Here is a 12774-nt window from a genome sequence, read left to right as displayed (position 1 = left end):
CCATATTTGTATGTTTAGTTTAGTAAGTTTAGGCTTCCTGCCTTCCTTCATGGTGGTTGTGTATCCATTTTTTCTTTTGCTTGTTCTCCAAAAAGGACAATTAAAACAAAACAACACAACCTAGCTGTTCCATGGGATCAAGTCTGTCTCGGTATCAAGGCTAGCTCCACCCCTTTTGGGGCGGAGGGCAAGACACTGTTAAAAAGTGGGAAGAGATTCAACAATGAATGAAGACCTTGTCTTGGATACCTTCCAGACTCCCTGTAAATATTTATAGTGATGATGGATAGCAGGCATGCACATTGACTCGATATGTGAGCCAGGTAATGAAATTAGTCTTCCTGTACTCCTAAACTGAAGTATGATGTTAATAAACCCTCCAAGCTGGATCAGGACCCTGCAAAACCTTGTGCTGCTCTGCAGGCTCAACATAAAAGTCTGGTAGACCTTCATCTTGGTATCAGTTGTTAGCATCACATTCTCCCATACCCTTTTGGAGAGGTGAGCTATTGCAATAGCTGCCTTGCCAATGTGGTTGTCCAGCTTGGCACTGATGGAACGTTTGCTGGTTATGACGGAGCCCAGGTAGACAAAATGATCTACCACCTCAAGTAAACAGCAGAGCACATTCCCTTTGCAACTTGCTTCCAATAAGTTGTAATGGGAATGTGCTCTGCTGTTTACTCACTAGCGTAAGTGAGGAGGGATAATATCAAAACAATGTATCCTCTCCTACCTTCCTTAACATTCCCACAAAGGGTTATAGGGCCCAGAGTTGAATATTTTTGAGTATTTGGTGGATGGCAGTGGATTGAGATCCTTAGCTGAAAAGCTTTTTTCTTTGTCTACTTCCTCGTAAGCACATGGTCTAATGTTCCATTGGGGGGGGATTAAGCCTTATCCCCGTTCCCTCAGTGTTCACAGTAGCCATGGCAGTGAAGAGTTGTTTTTAATTTTTTGAGAATTTGATTTTGAATTTTGGCAATTTTCTCAAAATTTTAATTTTTTGATTATTTTTCAGATTTTGATTTTGAGATGGCAAGTGGAATCTTCTTCAGTGATGTAAGCTTTAGAATGCCTAAATTAGAAGAAGGAATTTTTATTTTTTGGAAAAAACCATTTGATAACAATTCTTCAGGCAAAGAAAGTTTTAAATGCAATTACAGTGGTACCTCGGGTTAAGTACTTAATTCATTCTGAAGGTCCGTTCTTAACCCAAAACTGTTCTTAACCTGAAGCACCACTTTAGCTAATGGGGCCTCCTGCTGCTGCCGCGCCACCGGAGCACAATTTCTGTTTTCATCCTGAAGCAAAGTTCTTAACCTGAGGTACTATTTCTGGGTTAGCGGAGTCTGTAACCTGAAATGTATGTAACCTGAAGCGTATGTAGCCCAAGGTACCACAGTACTAATCAAAAGCCTACTGGCGAAGATGAAGATTCCATTGCAGCAATTAACCTATGGGAAGATCAGAATGACCAAGCTGGAGCTACCATTTTAAGTGCAATTACAGATGTGCAAATGGCACGGGTTAATACAGTAGATGAATGCCACCAAGATCCTTAAAAATCTGGAAAACATGTATGGAAGTAGCAGCAAAAGGTCTCACAGAAAGTTGATGTGAAGTGTTCTCAAATTAAAATTAGATTCAAAGACAGACTTTCTGAAACATGTGAATGAGTTTACAGCAGTCATTCAGAAACTTGAATTGACACAGTATCCTTTGGTTGAAGAGCAGATAATTTGCTATTTCCTAGGGTCACTAGGACCCATGTTTGATACTTTTGCAACTCTGATGGATGCTAAATAAACAACATTTAAACAATTAATTTCATATTTAAAAGATGAATGTGAAGGAAGAGATGAGCCTCCAGTTAGGAGGGCAAGGGTAAATGACTCTAACTATGTGTCTAGACATCATGTGAAGGCCAATGCCACATCTAAAAAAGTTGTATGTTTTAATTGTGACCAGGAAAGCCACATTGCAAAGAATTGCAGAGCTCCAAAGTCACAGAAACCCTTTCCTTTTAAGCAACTAAGTAAAAGAAGGGAAATGGATGCACTGCATCAAAACAAAATGTGGACCCTTACTGACCTACCTAGCAAGGTTATGCTTAAAATTCTACAAGGAAGGCTCAAGCAGTATATGGACCGAGAACTCCCAGAAGTGCAAGCTGGATTTAGAAGAGGCAGAGGAACCAGAGACCAAATTGCAAACATGCGCTGGATTATGGAGAAAGCTAGAGAGTTCCAGAAAGACTTCTACTTTTGCTTCATTGACTATGCAAAAGCCTTTGACTGTGTCGACCACAGCAAACTATGGCAAGTTCTTAAAGAAATGGGAGTGCCTGATCACCTCATCTGTCTCCTGAGAAATCTCTATGTGGGACAAGAAGCTACAGTTAGAACTGGATATGGAACAACTGATTGGTTCAAAATTGGGAAAGGAGTACGGCAAGGCTGTATATTGTCTCCCTGCTTTATGCAGAATTCATCATGTGAAAGGCTGGGCTGGATGAATCCCAAGCCGGAATTAAGATTGCTGGAAGAAATATCAACAACCTCAGATATGCAGATGACACAACCTTGATGGCAGAAAGTGAGGAGGAATTAAAGAACTTTTTAATGAGGGTGAAAGAGGAGAGCGCAAAATATGATTTGAAGTGCGACATCAAAAAAATGAAGATCATGGCCACTGGTCCCATCACCTCCTGGCAAATAGAAGAGGAAGAAATGGAGGCAGTGAGAGATTTTACTTTCTTGGGCTCCATGATCACTGCAGATGGTGACAGCAGTCATGAAATTAAAAGACACCTGCTCCTTGGGAGAAAGGCGATGGCAAACCTAGACAGCATCTTAAAAAGCAGAGACATCACTTTGCCAACAAAGGTCCGTATAGTTAAAGCCATGGTTTTCCCAGTTGTGATGTATGGAAAGGAGAGCTGGACCATAAAGAAGGCTGATCGCCGAAGAATTGATGCTTTTGAATTATGGTGCTGGAGGAGACTCTTGAGAGTCCCATGGACTGCAAGAAGATCAAACGCATAGCCCTGAGTGCTCACTGGAAGGACAGGTCGTGAAGCTGAGGCTCCAATACTTTGGCCACCTCATGAGAAGAGAAGACTCCCTGGAAAAGACCCTGATGTTGGGAAAGATGGAGGGCACAAGGAGAAGGGGACGGCAGAGGACAAGATGGTTGGACAGTGTTCTCGAAGCTACAAACATGAGTCTGACCAAACTGCGGGAGGCAGTGGAAGATAGGCGTGCCTGGCGTGCTCTGGTCCACGAAGACTCGGACACGACTAAACGACTAAACAACAACAACAACTGACCTACCTCCTGGGAAGAAGTGTGGGAATGTTCAGGGAGGCAGTAGAGGATATACTGTTTATTAATATCCTTCCTTGGGTACAAGCAAGGCCGTTGCCACAGTAAATAAGAGAGATTACACACAGGTTGTGAAATATTTAAGCAAATATATAGAAGTCAAGGAACTGAGAAAGATCCAGTACTATTGTGGAATTCAAGTGGAAAGAGAAGAAGACGGTTCATTTATTCTTAGCCAAAAGCAAAAGATTTCTGAACTGATCGAAAGCATACAGATGTAAGAAGTACATGCAGTCCCACACCAATGACTACTGACTTTTTAAAGACTCAAGATGATTCAAAGCCGTTGCCAGACAACAATGAGTACAGGTCAGAGATTGTAAAGCTTTTGTATCTTGTTACTACATGTAGACCTGACATAACCAGTCAGTGCAGTGGGAATTCTAAGTAGAAAAGTAAATGCTCCCACTGAATATGACTGGGCGGGTGTGAAAAGGGTGGTTTGGTACTTACGGGGTACAATAAACTGTAAATTAAGATTACCAGCTGTTAGTAATCCTAAAATGATTGGTTTTTCTGATGCAGATTGGGGTGCATGTACGGCCGATTATAAATCCACAGGTGGATATGTATTTATGTTTGGAAATGGTCCCATTTCATGGGGTAGTTATAAACAGAATTACAGTATATAACTTCATCTTCCACAGAGTCTGAATAAATTGCAGCCACAGAAGCGTGCAGAGAGATGGCCTGGCTCAATCAACTAACCAAGGACTTTGGGTTGGTGAGAAAGGGGCCTGTTAGTGTAATGGAGGACAACCAGAGTTGCCCAAAGCTGTCCCAGAGTGAGAAATTCCACGCAAGGACAAAGCACATTGAGGTGAAGTACCACTATGTGCATGAGGCCATCCAAGAGGGACTTGTGGAACTGTTTTATTGCCATACCAAGGAGTTGACTGTGGACATCCTGACAAAACCCCCTACCAAAGGAGAGCTTCCAGAACCTTCATGTCAAGCTGGGACTCTGGGTGGCTGAATACAATTTATGTATATAAATGCATGTTGTATTGCCTGAGAAGGAGTGTATGGGATGTATTATTACTAGAGCAGTCAAGTACAACATTTTTCTATTGCCTAGAATGGACACACAAGGGAATGTGGCTCCAGACAGGGAGGACTTCCTGCCATACCTGTGGCTCTGGAGCCACATTCCACTGCGTGTCCATTCTAGGCAACAGGAAAATGTTGTACTTGACTGCTCTAGCAATAATACATCCCACACGAAAGTGTATTATGCTCATGTCCTGCTTGTGACCTTCCCATAGGCATCAACTCCTTGTGTGTTTGTGTTTAAGGATTATCATCGGAAGGTGTGTTGGGGAATATAGGAAAGGTTTTCTGCTGCAGAGTACCAGAGGAGCGGTCTGGTCACAAAGACTTTAGAGGGGACTGTCGCTCTGTTCAACATATGGAGTTCATCACACTCATCAACACATATTCTAAGACCAGTAATTCCCAGACAATATTCCTATACTGTGAGAAAACAACTGTCTGGGTGCTGTGAGACCTCCCCTATCTGGACAGGGTTGCCAATTAGTTTCTGGGCCCAATTCAAAGTGCTGGTGTTGACCTACAAAGCCTTAAATGGCTCAGGACCACTATTCCCCAAGGACGGTCTCTCCCCATATGAACCAATCTGGACCCTGTGATAATCATCAGAGGCCCTTCTTTGTGTGCCTCCTCCGCAAGAGGCCCAGATGGTGGCAACTCCAGAATGGGCCATTTCTGCAGTGGGTCTCCATTTGTGGAATGCTCTCTCCAGGGAAATTCACCTGGTGCCTTATTTACATATCTTTAGGCACCGTGCAAAAATGTTTCTGTATAACCAGGACTTTGGCTGATTAACATTCTATGGTCTTTTAACTGTGTTTGCGGGTGTGGGGGTCGTTGGTTTGCTTTTGTTTTAGTATGTATTTTGTGGTGGGAATGTGGAACCTGTGGACCTCCAAATTTTGTTGGCCCACAACTCCCATCATTCCCAGACAATGTGACCAGTGGTCTGGGGTTATAAGAGCTGTAGCACAACAACACCTGTAGGACTCTACGTTGAAGAAGGCTGGTCTAGGTGATTAGGTAAGGAAGGTTATAGGACTCTGCTGTGTTGAATGTTCTGTTCTGAATGTTCATGTGTCTGAATGTTGAAATCTATTATATTTTTCTAACCTCCTCTTCTCTCTCCCTGCATTTTTTGCCTCTTATCTTAAAATTTACATGGCAGCTCAGCTATGGTCTATAATTAATTGAGAGCACTTCTATTGAACCAAAGCTTTGCTTTTAAGATGAGACACTCCTAAGGATGCTTATTAATACAATCCCTATTAAATTTAGTGGGATTTAACTTCTAAGAAGATAAGCTGGACATGTTGAACCTTCACTTTTCCTGCATTCCATGTGCTCCACACCCTGGGTGGGGGGGAGATGCAGAGAGTGACCCCACAAGAATGGGTCTTTTCAGTGGTGGCCACCATCTGAGGAATGTTCTCCCCAGGGAGAGACTCCTGCCTGGTTCTATCCTTGTCGCTCTTTAGGCATCAGACCGAGACCTTTTTGTTGCCCAGCCCTATGGTTAATAATCTTTTAGTGGGGTGGTAGTAATATGTTACTGACCGGGCATGCGATGAATTTTGCATTATTTGTTGTATTAAAAAAGAATTCTGGCTTTAAAATGCTTTTATGTGTTGTATTCTACTTTGCCAGGTCACTTTTGGATTTTTTATTTTGTATAAAGAGACTTATAAATGTTAATAATCGCCCAACCCCCAATATTCCAAACTGAATATATTGCCATTTAGGCTCCAGTCTGCCCTCTGTGCTGTTTCAAAACAGTGAGAAGAAGCTTACCAGAACACAGAAAATGCAAGGGAATGTTTCAAAACCTCAGAATTTCAATTAAAAAGGGGGGCTGGTTATTCTTACGTTTCCATAAGAAGTTTCAGATACAATAATAGAGCCTGAAAAAACTTAACAGAGACTTATATAACCATATTACATAACATTCTCCTTTTGAGCTATTTGGGGCGAACTCAACAGAGGGAGACTCTCCGGCTATGTGGTATCATAAGAAGAATGTTTCTTCTTTATGACTGTGTCTGCATCTATGTAGAGAGGGCCAAAGGAGCCGAGCAGTGAAACTGACACACAGAGAGAGTCAGAGGATGTAGGAAGAGTGGTGAAGAGAAATGGGAAGTGCTAGGTATTTTACAAAGTACAGTATACAAAAAAGCAAACCATCTGCGTGTGTGTACCATGGCATGGCAGAAGTGATACAGAATGTAGCATAGTTAGCCAGACCAGCTCCCCAATCTTGATTTCCCTCCATCCTTTAAACAAGTAGACATGAGTGTAAATATTATATATATATATTCTCTGTACAAGCCATCATTGTGAAGGGGAGTATTATTGGGTTATTGATTTTATTTCTATTTTATATACTGTGCGAACCGCCCTGAGACCTTCGGGTATAGGGCGGTATATAAATTCAATCAATCAATCAATCAATCAATTGATGATGATGATTTACTCCCATGTAAGTGTGCTTGGATCGCAGCCTCACATCACAATCTTATGCCAGTCCACTCAGAAACAAGTCCCATTGCGTTCGATGGGGCTTAGTTTCCAATAAATGCGTATGGGATTGCAGCCCTTAACGTGTTTACTCTTTATTTCAAAGCACGCAAAGATCCCCGCGCAGATTTCTAACCTCCAGGTTTGCGTTTCTCTTAGGGTAATTTTCTCTTAAAGGTTTGTACAGGGAGCTGTGCAAAAGGCCTTTGCTCCAAAGCGTTAGATAACTAAATTCGTTCGTTTTATTGCAAGAAGGCAGGGGGCTAACCGGATGTTAGCAACAATAGCTTTCCAATGACGAGACAGTGGATGCATCCACATGTCTGTCGAAATACAAGCGTGCCTGGCTGTTTCCTCTCTCGTCCAGCCACACACCAAAAAAATAGTTTCAGATTCTGCATCTGTTCAGAAATGAGACTTCCAGGCGATGTGAGGAAGACGTGGGCTGAGTATAAACACGCTCGAAACACTGCTCTGCTTGAATTGAAACAACCGGGCAAAATAAATAGTCATGTCTTCTTAATTATATAATGAATTATTATTAATTATTATTATTATTATTATTATTATTATTATTATTATTATTATTATTATTATTATTATTATTATTATTATTATTCCTTAATGCCTGATGCTTTCAGATGCTGCCTGAACTGCAGGCGAATTATATTTTGGAATATAATTCGGACAACCTTTCAAGAATCGAAATAATAATAACAATAAAAGAACAAAGTGCAAGGAAGAAACATTAAGGCTTCAACCCCATTTTAACCGGGAGAAACTTCCTTTTAACTCAGTGAAATTCCGAGTGGACGAGTTTATTCCTTCCCTTTTCAAGTATCCCCTGGGTTGTAGTATTGTAATTGCTCGTTATTATCTGTTACATGGCGGCAAATAATGCCTGAAGCGCTTCTGGAGTCCTTACGGCTTCCACGCTAAAAAGTAAAAATGCTAGGCATTCATGTATATTCGAATCCCAAGCTGCAGAGTCAACAGTTCCGTTCATTTCAGGGGTGAATTTAGAGTCTGACCCGTCAAAATAATTTTACTACTCTTCTCCAATCCTAAATGCGTTTAGTTGGAAGTCAGTCCCGCTGATTTATAAGGAACAGCTGGGACCTTCTTCCAGGAAAATATGCTTAAGTTTGCATCCATAAATAGGTGAACCTCTCTTGGATCCTGGAAGTGCTGCCGGGGAGGAATATTGATTGCCCTTTATAGTAATTGGAAAGCAATCCCATGCATGCCTACTCAGGAGTAAGTCCCACGAGCTCAAATGGGACTTACTCCCAGGCAAATGTGTCTAGGATAGCAACCTAACTCAGTATTATTGTGATTATACTTCCTCGAAAAGAAGTCCCATTTCATTCAATGGAGACTACTGTCCAGTCAGTATTGGTAAATAAGACTCCAATGTGTCCTTTTCGTCCTTGGAAGGAGACATTGGGCTCAGCAAGGACCAGCATTCAATTAAATGATCCAATCCGGCCAAAGCGAAGCACTTTCAAATCCCACGGGTTTCAGCAAGAGATAGTCGACCACCACGTGCCCTTTTCTAATTAAAATTAAAAGGGACGGCCCAACTTTGAGATCGCAGCTGAGCGTTTGGGGTGGTAGTTGATCTCCCGATCACAAAAATAGTCAACGGGGCGTGCAGTGCTTTGGGGAAGTGTAACGACCCACGCGATCCTGTACATGCCTACTGGGAAGTAAGCGCCGTTGACAACAATGGGATTTACGTCTGTGTAGGATCGTTCTGCTACTTTCGTGGTGCGAATGCTCCCAGGTCTCTTACATTTAAGAAGGAAACAAGACACAGTATCGAGACGGTGCAAAGCGAGAAGCGCAACCTCCACATGCTGTTGGTTATCTGCCCTGATTAAGTTTCAGGAAGAGCAGCTTTGCTGTCCGGAATCTTGCAGTCTCTTCGTGCAGGAAAAGCTGATTCGCGAAATAGCTGTTGCATTTCGGGGGGTGGCAGAAACTGCGGAGCCGAGGTTATGTTTTCCAAAAGGATTCTCTTCCATGAACAGCAGCAGCACGCCAAGAAATAGAAATCAGCTGCCAAATCGGTCCTTAATATCTCCTTTTAGGGGAAAAAGTGAGCGTTTAATCATTGTTTGGAGCAGTTTAGTCGGCTGAGGTTCACCGACCCCTCCAACACGCCCCCCTCAATCCCATCCACCCTCACCCCCGCATACAGGGAAGTTTGCCGCGCTCCCCCCCCCAGATGCTGGTTTTATTTCAGAATTTCGAGGGGGGAAATAGTGCGTTTCAAAATGACGTTTCAGTAGATAAATTCGTCCTGTAACACACACCAATCCTATACTCATAAACCTCAGGGGCCTTGCGTTGAGTGGCGAGTCCTTAGGATCGCACTGCGCGGCTGCATTACGGAGCGCAGCACAGGTACTTGGGATTTAGGAGCACATGCTCATAGCACCGGATTGTGGGGTTGAAATAATGCAGACTTTATTGAAAATAACGTTAATAGTCCTCCACTTGGGGGGAAACGCATTGTAATAGCTGTAGCAGGAAATTAATTAAACTAATGATCAGACTGCCATCTTCATTTACTGTTTTAGGTGGAAGGACGACGCTAAGGGAGAGAATTATTTCTCCTCCCGCCCGCCCTACACACAATAAAATCTGGATCCAGTTAATTAAATTAATAACCAGACAGCCTGACAACAACTGTGAAATGCACGCTTCGTCGCCATTAATCTACCGTCCAAAGAGCGGTGCAATTAGGAGGAAGTCTTAGCTTATTAATTAAGGTGTCGCTAAAATGTGTAAATTCGTCAGAAGTGGTTTAGCTTGCGGATCGGTTTCGAAAGCCTAGTATTACTTCGGCGTAACTGGGATTCGAACTAAGAACTTTCTTGCTACGTAGTATGGCAGGTTCCTTGAAGTGCGGTGGCTGAGAATGAATTGAAAAAACTACAGGACGCTGAATACCGAGTTTTTACATTATACCCAGCCAGTGCTTTTTTCTTTTCTTAAAAAAAAAAAAGTTTAGGGGTACTCTTATTTTCCTACTCATATTGAAATATTGCCCCTCAATGAGGCCAAACTCAGATCCACAAAATGTTTGGGCGTATGAGTGCCTCTGCGTCCCCCCACCAAAAAAGCAATGTAACCAGTCCGTAAAAGATAAACAAAGATCTTCAGGAATTTCTCCAGGTAACAGGAAAGGTAATCTGTAAAAGGCAAAAGAAAACGCCTAAGGCAACCTTAGACTTAAAACAAAAATAAAAAAACAGTTGAGAAAAGAAGTTTTATTCAGGTATACCGAGAACCTCGCCAAACTTCTTCCCCCCACCTCGAGGCACGAACACCAGACATAGTTAGACAGCGAATATAACTTTATAGTTAAAAAGACAAATATAAGAGCAGGGCATCAGCCGAGCTATTGGCCGAACTTAATATGCTATCAGCAAAACCAGCCCCACTTTCTTTAATATTTATTTGGCCATTTTGTGATAACATCTACAGGGTTTTTGTTTTATTTTATTTTTTACTCGACTGCAGTATCTCTCAGGTTGCAGTTCCCAGCTTCCTCGTTGGTTTAACTTGTACCCGATCCTATGGACACGTTTACCGGGGAGTAAGTCCTACAGAAGACAGTGGGGCTTAATGTCTGCAGAGATAGAAGGATGTCTGTTTTTTGTTTTGGCTATGCGCTACCAGGCGATACGCGGTTAAAAGGGATATCTGCGTTTCGCTTTCTGAATGTTTTGCGCTTATTTCAGTAATAATGTTGGCATTTGAGATGGATCGGCTCTTGGTTTGTGAGCAATATGCGGATAGGCTATTTGCTTCTGTCTAGACTAGAGGCAGGCGATGTGTCTGTGGAAGTTTTCTTTGGGAAACTGAATAGCACCCTAAATAATACCCTGGCACCCTGTAACCACACAGCAATTTAGGACACTTTATTTGAGTGTCTCCCATTCCCACGTATGCATATTTAGGATTGCAGCCTGAGACGCTTTGCAGAATTACGGTATAGGGGGTTGAATCCACAACTTTTTCAATTGTTCACGTAGAAGAAGCTAGAGAAAAATGCATTTTTTTCTGATTGAATGGGAAGTATTTCAAAGTCGGAAAGACAACCTTGGGCACGCACCTGTTCTGGACCTTTCGGAAACGGACCTTTTGGAACCGAAGCAAGGAGGACTTTCGAGCAGAGAGACTACCTAATTGGAAATATACGCCTGCAGCCTCAAGAGCAAAGCTGGACGATAAATGTTTGATTTCTCAACAAGCAGAGACCTCGTGCAAACATTTACAGTCCCTGCTCCAACTGTGTTAAGAGTTATTTTCTTAAAGTTTGCCTTGGATGAGGTTCTCCTTCTATTGTTTTCCTGATAAACTGGCGGAAAAATAGTAACAACAGTTAGCACCATCGTCATCAGTGAAGGGCCCGTAGGAGCAGAGAATCTGCGGGCAAAACTCCACAGAGGCTGGATGTGTGTTTTTATTTTCTATACATTAGAATAAAGGGCAATGCTTGGTTTTCTGAAATCAACGTCTGTGCGTTTATGCCTATTTTATTTACTCAGTTTTGCCCCCCTTTAGCCTAGTTATTTTTTTCATAACACAACTTTGCCCTCCCTGAAATCCACAGCCCTTTTCCAAATAAATAAGGACTTTGACGGCCAGGCTGCCTAAATGGATGTCTTGGTAGTGAGGCGTTGGTTCCTGCTGGCTTGGAGAGGCATAGAGTGAACCCTGAAGTGATCGGCTGAATTGGCGGCTGCAGACAGGACGGGCCATGCAACAGAAGTCAACAGACCCTTGACTTTCAACTTGACCTTGAACTTCCGTCTCAGAGCTGATCTTTATGGGATGGCGCATCTTGAACTCTTCCCGTTGGCCTCTTCGGTTCTTGTTCCGTGTGTGTGTGTGTGTGTGTGTGTGTGTGTACATATACATATACATATACACACGCGTTTGGCATAAGGTTGTCTGCTTCCAGGTGTCAAGATGCAAAGAAGATTTAGCACACACCCCTTCCCTCCCTCCCAAAAAGAAAGGGGAAAGGAGAAATCAACGCGAGGAAGGTCAGAAACCCACTGGAGAAGAGATGGCTACTTTTTAGCCTTAAATGGAAACGCAACGCTTCTGTCATGGATAATGTAGAGGCAGAGGAAACGGCTATTTTAGATGCAGCAGAGTTCTTAACGTGATGCCCATGATCTCGCACATCCTAAGGCAAAAGGATCTGTGGTCCTTTAGTGGCGGGTGGGGCAGGAAAACAGAAACAAGAGTAATAGCAACAGTGACAGCGGCTTCGAGGCTATCCCCTCATCCCCTCTCAGCCGAATACAACCTCTCCCTTTAAATAATTGCGCTTGTTGAGGCCCGCAAACAGCAGAATGGCTAGGTGGGGGTTTTTTGGGGGGGTGTCCTTTTTTTGGCAAAGTAGTAGCATGCCTTTGTATAAGGAAGATTATACGTTATTAATGTGGGTAAAAAGATTACACCTGGAGCATACTTGTTCGTAAGTTAGATCCACTAAAAGCAGTAGGGGATCCGCTCCCAAGAAATCGGTTTGTGTTTAAATCAACAGTGGCAGGGTCTTCATCTCACCCCATATACACGATACCTTTCAGAGAAGGTCCATGACAGCTTCAAGTGTACACGCACGTGTGAACAGACCCTTGGCCTTTTGTATTGCCCGGAGTTTGCTTCCAAGTCCCAGCGCACTTTCACAGGGCTCTTGCTACCTTCTGGTGAGAAATTGTCCTAAGCCCGGAATAGCCAGTATGAGGCTTTCCAGATATTTCTGGACTACAACTCCCATAATCTCTGACCAATGGCC

The sequence above is a fragment of the Podarcis melisellensis genome (assembly GCF_964234715.1).
Source record: "Podarcis melisellensis genome assembly, chromosome: 13".
NCBI lineage: Eukaryota > Metazoa > Chordata > Lepidosauria > Squamata > Lacertidae > Podarcis > Podarcis melisellensis.
Note: the sequence above shows the minus strand (reverse complement) of the source record.